The 13,587-nt window shown below is 40.9% G+C and overlaps 1 protein-coding gene across 1 annotated transcript in view; it reads right to left on the reverse strand.

Moving 5' to 3' along the window:
• The window catches only part of LOC126473905 (dopamine receptor 1), a 1,120,871-nt gene extending 1,107,607 nt beyond the window's left edge, over positions 1–13,264 (reverse strand). The window contains exon 1 of the mRNA XM_050101248.1: positions 13,183–13,264. The gene's annotated coding sequence lies outside the window, so the exon portion shown is untranslated. The remainder of the gene's footprint in view (positions 1–13,182) is intronic.
• Between the last annotated feature and the right edge of the window lie 323 nt (positions 13,265–13,587).

The raw sequence follows: 13,587 nt of genomic DNA on the forward strand, positions 1-13,587 counted from the left end.
GCGGTGTGGGATACGCATCAGGCGGGACTGACGGAATACATCGAAAAAGTTGAAAGAAGGGCAGCACGTTTTGTATTATCACGAAATAGATGAGAACTGCCACAGACATGATACGTGAATTGGAGTGGCAATCATTAAAACATAGGCGTTTTTCGTGGGGAGGGGATCTTCTCATGAAATTTCAATCGCCAGTTTTCTCCTACGATTGCGAAAACACTCTGTTGGCACCCACCTACATAGTGAGAAATGATCGTCACGACAAAATAAGAAAAATCAGGGCTCGCACAGAAAAATTTAACTGCTTGTCCTTCCCCCACGCAGATCGGGAGTGGAACGGTAGAGCTTGGAGGTGGTTCATTGTACCCTCTGGTAGGGTCTTCATTGTGAATAGCAGAGTAATAACGTAGATGTAGATGTAGAATACTCGTTCACTCACGGCACGTGTCTATATTAACTAAAAATTTTTCCATTCCATCGGGGCAGGCTGTTACAGCAACCGGTTTAAAAGTGTTTCAGAACTAAAACAGGTTAGGTTGGGGAAATTATTTAATGTCAATGACGCGTTTCACCCTTTTGGAACATCATCAGATTGTGTAAAAGTAGCTGGATATGTGACCAAACAGTCATAAAACCACATATAGTGTAAAATAGACACCATGGTAACTGGGTAGTCTCGTGTAATTCATTTGTTACGAAACATCTAAACCATGAAGTGGTCCTAGAGCACACCAGCCGGCAAACATGTGTTTGTGTGCCCGCCAATACAGACATTGTATTGTGTGCGGCTTGCACTGCGGTTATGTGGGCTTGGCCCTATATTGTACTGCCACGGCGTTGTCAGCTGGTGTGCTCAAGGTCCACTTCATGGTTTAGATGTTACGTGGCGGATTAGCTATACACCCGGTTGCCTTGGTCTCTATTTCATATTATATGTGATTTTATGTCTGATGGGTCACGCATCCAGCTACTTTTACACTGCCTGGCGATGCCCCAAAAGGGTGAAACGCGTCACTGACGTTAAATACTTTTGTAACCGCGACTATTTTTATTCTGAAAAATCTCTATTAACTCTCAGTGTGATGCTGAGGCACACCTGTGGCCAGCAAGGTCCGCAGATTCGTCTCTGATGGAGCATGTGTGGAACGAGCTTGGACGTCGACTCCGACCCAAGGATCAGCTACAACAGTCTGAAATACCTCTCCTCAGAGCATAAATCCAGGTTACGGTGGGTGCATCGTCATTCTGATAAGTGAGATCATGCTGCCGATTTCTTTTTGAATTTTACTGAATTCTGTAATCACTTAATTAATTCCGGCCGGTGTGGCCGAGCGGTTCTAGGCACTTCAGTCTGGAACCGCGCGACCGCTACGGTCGCAGGTTCGAATATTGCCTCGGGCGTTGTTGTGTGTGATTTCTTACGGTTAGTTAGGTTTAAGTAGTTCTAAGTTCTAGGGGACTGATGACCTCAGATGTTAAGTCCCATAGTGCTCTGAGACAACTTAAATAACGTCACAATCCATCTTAACCAGTGATGTATCAGTTCGTTCACTTCATTCTTTGTGGGTACGTTACGGTTTTTGCTAGGCAGTGCTGATCCGTTGTCTAAGGAATGAAAAGTTTTAAATTTTCTGTGGTACAAATACAGCTACTAGGTGAAAATACAATGCCCTTGAAGTGAAAGAGTGAATGTGTAAATGCTCGTATTCTCAAAGAGTTCATCTGATAAATGTAACGGTACGCCACCAGTACTGTACACTACTTTTCCATGGTTCCCTTTCGTGTAAAAACATGCTATTCTCTTTCTTTTAATACGCTTATAACATAACTGTTTCATAAGATATTAAATACAGTAGAGCCAATACACAGTGTGCACCTACTAAAATTTAGATTTTTTTTTCATTTTTTTAGGTGTGCTGACCACCTTTTTAAACAGATGTGCGTACGGCCTCGATTGAATACGGTCGATCTTTTCTTAACTGTTCAATAAGAAGGAGCAAACTCCTTGTACATCACCACCACCTTCGGAGAAATTCCCAGAGGAACAAGAACATTATTATCATCGAAACGGATTAACCTTAACAAGTCATTTTTCATAACGCGCATTACCAAGCGGGGGGAGGGAGGCAAGGCGGTACTCCCTCAGAATAATGAAGAAAAACATAATTCATTAATCGCTGTCGAAATATATTAACATCATACTTTTTAATGAGGTATTGGTGTATAAGTAAAGTCCAAAATCTGGAAACATTGTTTGTACACTCTTGCCAATTCCAAGGTGCTTTCAATTACGTGCACTACCAAATGAGGGGGGGACTTGCAGATTTCTTTAACTATTGTTTTTTACTACTAACATACTTCTTCTGAAAGAAATATTGATGTGTAAGTAAGGCGTTGAACCTGAAAATATTGACTATGACATTCACTGGAAAAGGGGCTACTAGTACGACCTAAATTTTTGGGTTAAGTTTAGCTGAAAAATTTAAAATATTTCGGGAAAAGGGTAAAAGAATGTATACAATTTTTTTTAGTTTTAAAGTGCATACTAAGTGTCTAGATTTCAATATTATCGAAAGGTGGGTCCAGAGTACCCCTTCCCTTTCGTTTGGTATTAAACTAAACTCCGTCTGAACAGGTCTCGAAACCCAAACGGTTCCGACCGACCGGAGTGTCATCCTCAGATGGCAGGCGTTCCTGGACGTGGACATGCAGGAGTATGTGGCCAGCACACAGCTCTCCCGGCCATTGTTAGTTTTCGTGACCGGAACCGCAAAGTCTCAATCAAGTAGCTCCTCAATGAGCGTCACAAGAGCTGAGTACATCCCTTTCGTATGGCGAGGGTTAGATCTGTATGCCATACCCTGACTGGAACCTGAAACCTTACGTTGCACACACTCTCCACCACTCCAAATGCAAATTAAATTCAGTTTTTGCGGATTTAGATGATGTATTGTATCTGAGCGAACACATATTCGATGAACACATATTCTTTCGTCATTCCTTCTGCTGTAGTGCTTGATAGGCTTTGTCCGTTGTCGCACATCTGTATTGCGTCTGTCAGAAGTTTAAAAGTGGGTGTGTTACTTATGGCGTACACAATACACCACATGCATCGTAGTGTACGTAAAATTTCTGCCGTGTAGTTTCTCTGTTTTCAGTATTATAGCTACAAAAATGTTTTTCTTGTTCAGATTAAGTTTTAACGCCACAACCAACAAACTTTATGAGCTGTCCAATACGGATTCACATTACATGGGAATGATAAGAAGATGAAGCCATTGACTAAAAGAAGCATGATTCACAAAGCAGGAATACGATTCTAAAGATGAATGTAGTGACGATAATAGTGGGCGTAAATGAGATGCCGGCCGGTGTGGCCGTGCGGGTCTAGGCGCTTCAGTCTGGAACCGCGTGACCGCTACGGTAGCAGGTTCGAATCCTGCCTCGGGCATGGATGTGTGTGATGTCCTTAGGTTGGTTAGGATTAAGTAGTTCTACATTCTAGGGGACTGATGACCACAGATGTTAAGTCCCATAGTGCTCAGAGCCATTTCAACCATTTTTCGTAAATGAGATGTATTTAAAAAGAAGAGACACACAGAAGAAGTGGAAGAATGCAACATCAATGAAAACAAGCCAAACAGAATGTCTCCTTAAAAGATTTTTCGTTATTATAATTAGTTACAAATTGTGAATATTAACAAATGAAACAGTTTAATTCAAATGATAAAAGTGCTACATCTCATAACGTTAGCAGACCTCTAAGTATTATGAATTCTACTTAAAGGAAGCCATCTGTAGCAGTTGGCAAACAACTTGAAATATTAACAGAATGCTAATGCGCGAGGTGTTCCTTAAATAGCGGCCCACAGAAGTAACGGATATGGTAGAATAATATGGGGTACAAATTACGCCACGCGCTCGCTAATGTAAGATGAACGCACGCTCCCGCTCGATGGATAACACGCAAGCTATCCATACACGCCTCTCGATTCAAGCTCATGGCTTCCATTTCTACAGTACTTCTCTGCCGTTTTCCAAATTATAAGCACTCCGTCTTCAGGCCACGAGTGGCCTACCGGGACAATCCGACCGCCATGTCATCCTCAGTGGAGGATGCGGATAGGAGGAGCGTGGGGTCAGCACACCGCTCTCCGGGTCGTTATGACGGTTTTCTTGACCGAAGCCGCTACTACTCGATCAAGTAGCTCCTCAATTGGCATCACGAAGCTGAGTGCACCCCGAAAAATAGCAACTGCGCATGGCGGTCTGGATGGTCACCCATCCAAGTGCCGACCACGCCCGACTATGCTTAACGTCGGCGATCTCACGGGAACCGGTGTATCCACTGCGGCAAGGCCGTTGCCTTTTCCAAAGTGTACACAAGATTTTCTTCATTCCTTGGATAATTAGTAATCCCGGGACATATCTTCAGCGATGTTTAGGAAATCAGAGGTTCAAGTAAAATTGAGGATTTGAGAATGGTACTAGAGTAGTGCCTAGGTAGCTAAGTCGTGAGAGCATTGTCCGCTAAGGGCAAGGTCCTCAGCTCGAATCCTGATCCGGTAAACGTTCTTAATCTGCCAGGAAGTTTCAGAACAGGAGGAGGAGGAGGAGATTAGTGCTTAACGTCCCATCGACAACGAGGTCATTAGAGACGGAGCACAAGCTCGGGTTAGGGAAGGATGGGGAAGGAAATCGGCCGTGCCCTTTCAAAGGAACCATCCCGGCATTTGCCTGAAGTGATATAGGGAAATCACGGAAAACCTAAATCAGGATGGCCGGACGCGGGATTGAACCGTCGTCCTTCCGAATGCGAGTCCAGTGTGCTAACCACTGCGCCACCTCGCTCGGTGAAGTTTCAGAACACTGCGTTGTCTAATGAAAGAAATATTCTTCAGTAAAAGAACTCTTATGATATCACGTGTTCACGAGGAACAAAAGATCAGTCCCTACAAATATACTTCAGGAGTACAGCATGGAATATAAATGGTACGTGGACCATCGGGAATCAGAAGAACATGTAACTGAAAGCATTTAAAACGTTATGTTATCGAAGACTGTTAAAAAATTAAGTAGACCCATAAAGGACAAAGTACTCTGCGTAGAGGATAACATAATTCTGAACGTCTGTTTTCTGCTCGGTACTTCAGTCTTGTGACCGATTTTAGAGTAACGTGAAGGAATCCGTATTAGAGAGCATATTTAGCAATTTCCGTCAGTTTCTACGATTTTTGTTGTTGTTACACACTGGCCTGTGTTTTGAGCAGCGTTTGAAAATATTTCGCCTTCTCCACATTTTCGTACTGTATTATATATTAAAACTAGTTAGATTACGTTGTTAATTATTCAGATGCAGAATTTTATGGTGGGTAAAATGCCACTGATTTTTAGAACGATTTATATAACATGTGGACAGTTAAACAACAGTTGTTACACACTGGCTGTGTTTTGCTCAGCGTTTGCAAATGTTTCGCCTTCCCCACATTTTCGTGGTGTATTATATGTTAGAGCAAGTTAGATTACGTTGTTAATTATTCAGGTGCAGAGTTTTATGGTGAGTAAAATGCCACTAATTCTTAGAAAGAACTATATAACATGTGGACAGTTAAACAACAGTTCATCAGTCGTGAACCATCTTATAACAAAAACAGATGCTCTTTTTGTCATGGAACATGCGATACGGGCAAACGAAATAAATTTATTTAATGTGTTAACAGTTTTGTCTGCCTTGAAAATGGAAATTCCAAAAGCTTCTATTTCAAAATGTATTTAACTTGTAACTCGTTACCGATAATACTTTGCTGAATTTGATTTCACTTACTGATTATTGATACGTAGTACAGTAATAATGTAACATATAGACCATTAAATACAGCACTGACTAGATTTTCTCGATTACAAACAATTTTCGATTTCAATCGAATATTTCCTACGTTCATGACCATCTTGTACCTTGGAATATGTTTGTACGTTTGGAAGAACTTTAATTTTCGGGAGTAATTTTTGGTATTTCAGGAAACGACTGCAGTTCTTAAAAAGTGAAGGACATAATTTATAAATGGAATAACAGAATCTACAAAATTTATATTACAGGGATAGCTACAGGCGCAAGTGTAATACGTGTCCCAGTGAACAAACACTCAACATTCAACAACAAAGCAGTTAGGCAAAAGCTATTGAGTATAGGCTATGGGAAGTTCTCAGCAGAAGAAGTGGCAAGTGAATGGGATATCTGCTGTGGCAGACAAGAAATGCTGACTTGACCATGAAAGAAGCAGTAGCGGGTGTGTGTGTGTGGGGGGGGGGGGGGGGGGTGAAGGTTCAAAAAATGGCTCTGAGCACTATGGGACTTAACATCTGTGGTCATCAGTCCCCTAGAACTTAGAACTACTTAAACCTAACTAACCTAAGGACATCACACACATCCATGCACGAGGCAGGATTCGAACCTGCGACCGTAGCAGTCGCGCGGTTCCGGACTGACCGCCTTAACCGCGAGACCACCGCGGCCGGCGGGGGTGGAGGGGGAGGAGGAATACATCCAGAAATATCCAAGCCCAGGTACAGAGGATCTTACGTGAAACAACTAGAAGTAAACAGGTTGTACAAGGTAAGGCGATGAGGAGGGTAGCATCAAAACAGTTAGAAGACCAACGATTAAAAATAAAGTCACATGACGGCATTGTAGCTTAACAATTATAGTGGAACTTATATAAAACTACTAGTTTAGAAATCATATAAACAAAAACTGTACCAATAAATGAAAACGTATTGAAGTCACGTCTTTGTAAAGCCGACAAGTATGCCCGTTACCACCGGAAAACTTTGAATATCAGTCCCGAAATTTTTTGTATTTTAATGGAAATGTGACTCCCAGCCGCAGTCAAGGAGAATCGTATGTCTGCCATACAGACGTCGTTGATAGCTGAGCCTGAGGAGCGCGTGTCCTGTTTCAGGCGGCCGACACTGGAGTCACCCGGTGGGAGCGCGATCGATCTCTGGGCGCAAGCGTGTGTGTAACAGTCTGCTTTTGGTTTACCAACAGCGTTAGCTACCAACCTAATTTAACTTTATTTCTCTTGTAGACAAGCTACACTAATTCACTTATGATTTACGAAAATTCGTAACAACAAATTTACAAAAAATCATTTTTTTTGATGACTTTGGAAACGAAGGAAAGCAGTTTTGCTTCTTTCCTGAGCTATACATGAACTAGTATTACACAGCCAGAACATTCAGTTTGCAGCATAAGTGTATTCGGTAAAATTTCATCATCACGTAAAAAATTCGTATTCAGTGAGATATTGTAAGCTATAATTAGTAAATAATACTTTACTTAGCCAGCCGCTAAATATACAGTAGCACACACTATCACGTAGCAATACGGTTGAGTAAATGGGAAGCCTATTTTCGTCTATATTTTCCATTCATAAATCGGATTGTTCAAATTGAAATTGGCAGGGTATGTCATCAGTCGTCAAACAGCGCATATCTCCTCAGTGCGCGAGAAATTACCTCTCAGAATAAGGTGGAATGGTAGGGGACAATGTTGTATCTTGGTACACTCGTCAGACTTTCGCACCTAGTCAGCTCTGAATTAAACGTTTGATGTATTTCCTTATCACATTTTGAAATGTGAGCGTTGGTGTGCATTGTGGCTCAGTATTTTTTTCTGAAACTGGGAAAATCACTCCGGAATAGTACGGTTTTTCCAAACGGAAAAATCTGTTCCAAGGTACAACATAATCATCTACGTAGGAAGAAAATTCTATTCAGATTTAGTAGTGTTGCAATCGAGAAAACATTGTGATTGTATTTAATAGTCTTTTTTATACATTATTACTCTGCTACACAGCAATAATCAGTAAGTAAAATCAAATTAAGGAGTGTTATCAGAAATTAGTTTGAAACATTAGAAGCTGTATGGAAACTAGCCCAAATTTGCATTTCCAAGAGAGGGAAAATTGGCAAGTCATTAGATAAAGTCACTTCATTTGCAAATATCTCGCGTTCAATTGCAGAAGACCTTCCTGATCGAAGAGATTTCGGGATTGCAACCCGTCGCCGTAAACTTTACTCCACGATATTTCAACTGGACACCTGCCATCATCTTCAGGTGAGCCATCGAAGACTGACAATGACTCATCTGAGGATGACTGGCAGGTGTCCAGCTGAAATTTCATTGAGTGCAATTCACGACGACTAGCTGCTGTCCTGAAATCTCGTTGAACATTTAATTCGACGGGAAAATTTTAAATTTCACTACCTCCTTCCTCTACAAGGTACAAGATGTTGCATGACCGACGAAGTATGGCTTAATCCTCCACATGTGATGTAACTAGTTTTGAAAACATACAGGGTTTTACTGACCATAAAACGTTGTAAATGACGAATATATTCCAAATAGCTGCCTGTCGCTTTGGCTGTGCCGTTCTAGGCGCTTCAGTCTGGAACGGCGTGACCGCTACGGTCGCAGGTTCGAATCCTGCCTCGGGCATGGATGTGTGTGATGTCCTTAGGTTACTTAGGTTTAAGTAGTTATAAGTTCTATGGAACTGATGACCACAGATGTTAAGTCCCATAGTGCTCAGAGCCATTTGAACCATTTCCAAATACCTGTAATATATTTTACACCACTTACATTTGTAGAACTTGTAATATTTACCAAAGCTACGCAAGACAAATCCCCCTGTCTCTCAACAAAAAAATTATAGAAAATGGCGGAACTGCTCATGGTGTTTTGCTACTGCGCGCACGTTCATGTGATTCTAAAATCAGTCACAGACCTTAAACACCGACCACGCAATATGTGTTCTTAGGTACATCATTCTCTAGCTGAAACTCTTCCCTTCTGAAATTTCTATTTATCCGGTGGTCTGACTATAAGGGGACTGGAATATTTAGAACGCCAAACAGTTAGGAACAAGTATTTAAAATTTTAGAAATAAGGACAGACGGATGTTTTTCAAGCAAATTGTAAAGTGAAATAAATCCAGAATGTAGAATACGTAAAATAATTCACAATAAATGAAAGGACACGTTTCGTACTACTCGGTTCTAGAAAACTTATACGGATATTTTCAATTACAATATTAATTAGTCAAATAATGTGTTTTGTATTTATCTACAACCACACTGGACGTAATGTTGATTCATTAGCACGTACCCTCTGATTATCAATGAAGCGTCCATTTGATGAATTCATTTTATGCGATAATTGTTCATATTAACGAATTGTTGCATTGAATGAATATAAAGCAAACAGCAATAAGGCATGGATGGAAACGGCTATCAGTACAACGTAAAAATACTTCTGCTTTCGTGACAATTTGCAGAAGACATAAACTCTTATATGTCAATGTAGTTCATACAAATTTATAATAGATAAAAAGCATTCAGTTTTATATTTCCATACTTTTGGAAACACAGCGTAAACTACTGACGTAAAAGCAAAATCTGGATGGTTCTAAAACTTATAAATGGTTTCCTTGAGTTATCAAATACACAGTGACCTAGTTGATTTCAAATAATTTCTTCGCAAACTTTATAGTCTATTTTTAATTCTCGGGGCTGAACCTCATGAATTGTATGAAGCAATTTTTCTTGCACCAGACTGTTTTTTATTTGAAAGAAATCACTTCATTGGCACGTTGTTAACACCGGCCTCTTCACTCAAACATTTGGGTTTGGGGACAGACAACACCATTGAATTTTCACATGTTGACCACGCCATGTGTCTTTTTTTGCATCAAAACACATGTTAAGATTTGTGTTATATATACTAAGTGTGATAGTGCAGTGATTACACCCAAATAAGGGTAGCAGTATTAATTCTGGATGTAGAACTTGTTATCTATCAATTATACGATAGTATGGCATCTGACTGAACTGTGGAAAGATGTTACACGTTGATGTGCGCGACACCGCTGAGTACATGGTCACTTTCATGTGCAATTGGACGCTCATAAAATGGTTTGTGTTATTTTGTTTGAGAATGCACCCAGGAGCAAAAGTAACTAACTACCAATGAAAAAGGTATATCATTCATATAAAATCAGTCTGATCTAATAAAAATGACTCCATACATTAAGTTTGCCTCGCAAATCGTGCAACCCGAAAGGACGGAGAATCGACAGCTTATTTTCTCCTTTCCAATTAGTGATAATATATGGGTTAATCGCTGAATCGCTATAGACGAGATGACGATTGAAAAGGAAACTGAGAATAAGTTTCTTTCTATCTTACGAGGAACATAATACGGTAAGCGGAACATCGTGGAATATTAGTTCATACAAAGAAATAATGAAGACGTAAATCACATGATTAAGGGATTGCAGTGCATAACTATCATAAGTTTTGTGAATATTTCATCATAAAATTAATAAATTTTTACTGTATCGAAGTTATGTCCTCCTTTCGGTCCCCAGTTTACATTAATTTATGTAAATGGGTTCAATTGAACCATTAACTGTACTTTTAACTGAAATTCATTCACACTGACAAACAACAATTCATTAAATCTTAGTATTGTTGGACAATTGGCTTCAATTTCCTAATGAAATAACACATCTTTACTTGCTGAACATGGACGGTAAAATACACGTAAGACCGTATACAAAAGTCTAAAATTTTCATACCGTGGTTCTCCGTAAAGTTTGTTAGAAAAATGCCTACTACGTGAGTGAAGCTTACACTGAAACGGCACGGGAGAATATTCTGCACTTGATTACAGCCTACAAAGTAAAGCACTGTTTTGCAACTTACAGTTTCGGTAAACTTTCAGTGGTATGGGTATTTGAGCGACAACTTCATCCACTGGCCTCTCAGCTGAAAACGTTTTCCATTACACGCTTCTTCTATTCACATAATCAGTTTCTCATGACAGTGAAGTGCCGTTCCTTTCACTGTAGCATATTTCAACCGCGGCGTAGCGCACTTAGTTTCACGAAGTAAGATGTACATGTATACTGTAAATCCCTTTCTCATCATGACAATATATCTTGAGAAATCAGTGTATACTTTTCATTTTAGGAAATACGGAAATTGTATATTCCCGGTTCCCAAATATAAAACTATTTCATCAAAAACAGTTCGTAAGTAAAAATTGTCAACCTTTTCCTGGTGGAATGGTTCAAAATTAAAGATTTATGTTGAAAGAAATACGAACCCGTAAATTATTCGTAAGGAATGACACCAGTATGAAGCAGAAAATAATAAAATGATAAACTAAATTGTGAAATATATGGAACATTTGCAGTCGTTGATTGTTTGTGCTGTCTTCCTCATACTTGCAGAAGTTTCGTTTAGATAATAAAATGTGTAACGTCGATCATTGCGCGCCTGCCGACAGAAAGAAATCGCTGTTTAGCTGGGGCTCAGGGCTAAAACAGGGAGCGTAAAACCCCTCAGACCTGCACGTATTAAATCAGCCAGTGGCGCTGTATGAACAATTCATACCAGCTGGGAAGTGGATTAGCGTCTGCTTCCCGCTACTGCATTTAAGCTCCCTGTCTGACTCACACTCCACCATCCTCCTACATGGATAAATGTGTGTCAACCTGTAGATGTGTGTGTGTGTGTGTGTGTGTGTGTGTGTGTGTATGTGAGTGCGTATCTCTTTGTGTGTGTAAGTTAGATAGATAGATAGAGAGAGAGAGAGAGAGAGAGAGAGAGAGATGACGAATAATTTAAGTGTTGAATCTCTACAATTAATAATCTTGTGAAAGAGGAGGATTTATGTACATCTGACAGATAATCATTCGTCTCAGTGAACTGTGATTGACCATATTTTCAACGAAATATTACCCGTCGAAATCACTGTTACAAGACCCAAGATACAGTTTTCGTTATTCAAGCAATAAATTCTGGAAATATATTGGTTACTCTGTACTTCTTAACATCTTGGCTAAGGAAGCCGTGAGCTGACAGTAAACAAGAAGCGCTATGGAACTCATTAAACCAAAGATATTCGAATACCGCATTAAAATAGCTGGTAATACATTCCTTCAAACGCCAACGATTTACGCTAGGTTTGACCGTAATTGTTACGAATGTCAAACCAAAATACAAAATGCTGCAACCAGTCAAATTTACTGCACTTTTCCCTTAGCGTTTGGGAGGGGTAGAGCCCCCATCATTAGGTGTATGAGGCATCGATGTTTGGTATGTATGGCTTTTAGGTAAACGTGGCATTGAGTCCCACCAGAATAAAAATGTTTATCAGTACAGACCTTGAGGTTGTTTGAATCTTATGTTTATGAAGGTGGGGCACCGAAAGGAAGTTATATTTCTGTTGCTGTTCACCTATTTAATCAAAACATTCACTCAACTTTGAACATTATACTGACATAAGTTTTTTTTTTATTTTGTTTTTAGCCGATAGTCAGTGCCACAAGTTACCCAAAAGCAGTACATACAATACGTCCATACACTACTAGTTATCATAGATGACCCAGAAACATACATACAATACATCTGTATATTATTAATTGACATAGATGCACCTGTTGATGGGGTCTAGCCTTCTGAAACGCTTAGTGGAATGTGTAATAAATGTGAATGGTCACAGGAGCCTTTAATTTCTACTCAATTTCGTTGACGGTTTCTGATTTTGCAAAATACGATTCGTACGAAGTGTTGAAGCATTTTCTCGAAGCTGAGGTTTCCCGTCTGTTCACTATGGAAGAGGTTAGCGTTTGGTGCTTCCATGACTGTTGTGAAAGAGGAAGAGGCTGTATTGTTCGTGTGCTTATGCAGCAGAAGCTATATCTCACTACCCACGAAAGGAGTTCAAACACCTGTCAGAGACACACTTAATATTTATGTTTTAATATTCGCCGCGGAGTGTATTTCTCCAAAGAGAAAAAAATTACGCATCGGGGCTGAATTTATAGATTTTTCATTGAAAGAGCACTTGGACTGTTATAGATACTTAGAATGTAGTTCGACAACGCTCCATATGAGATAACCGTTTACCTTCCGTTACTTTCGTCACTTACTAGCGACTAAGCCAAGTAATTTCATCATCAAGCCCCTTCGCAGTCAGTGGATTTCCAATCAGTCTACCGCGGAAACGTAGTACCGTTTCTGGGATACGCGAAAATCTTAATACGGGAACATATTTACAGCGTGGGTTTGGATGGACTGAGGGGCGAGTGTGGTTTATGATAAGGGCAGTTTTACCTGTTTCTGTACGGGAGTTTTTGGTAGCGAGTAGTTTGGCGCGGGAAGCATCGCGGGGAGCGGCGGGCGGCCTCGGGCTCGCATCAGCCACGGAAGTCGGCAGTCGGCAGTGCGCGTGCGCGCCGCGCGGACGGACGGCCGACCCTTGAGCAACGCGAGCGGAGCGGCGGCCGGCCGGCGACTGCCCGCCGCGGCTCGGCGCCCGCCCGTGGCGCGCGTGCGCGGCTGCGCCGGCGGCGGCGGCAGCGTCTCGCGGAGCCGTGTCTGCCGGCTGCGCGGTGGCAGCTTCCGCGCTACCTGCCGCTCCCGCTCGTCCTACTCCCGGAAGGCACGCTCAGCTTACAATTTCGATTCTGCTACTACAGAGCGAAACTGAACTCCACCGGTAACATTTTGGAGGTCCTT

The sequence above is a fragment of the Schistocerca serialis genome, chromosome 4 (genome assembly GCF_023864345.2).
Source record: "Schistocerca serialis cubense isolate TAMUIC-IGC-003099 chromosome 4, iqSchSeri2.2, whole genome shotgun sequence".
Lineage (NCBI taxonomy): Eukaryota > Metazoa > Arthropoda > Insecta > Orthoptera > Acrididae > Schistocerca > Schistocerca serialis.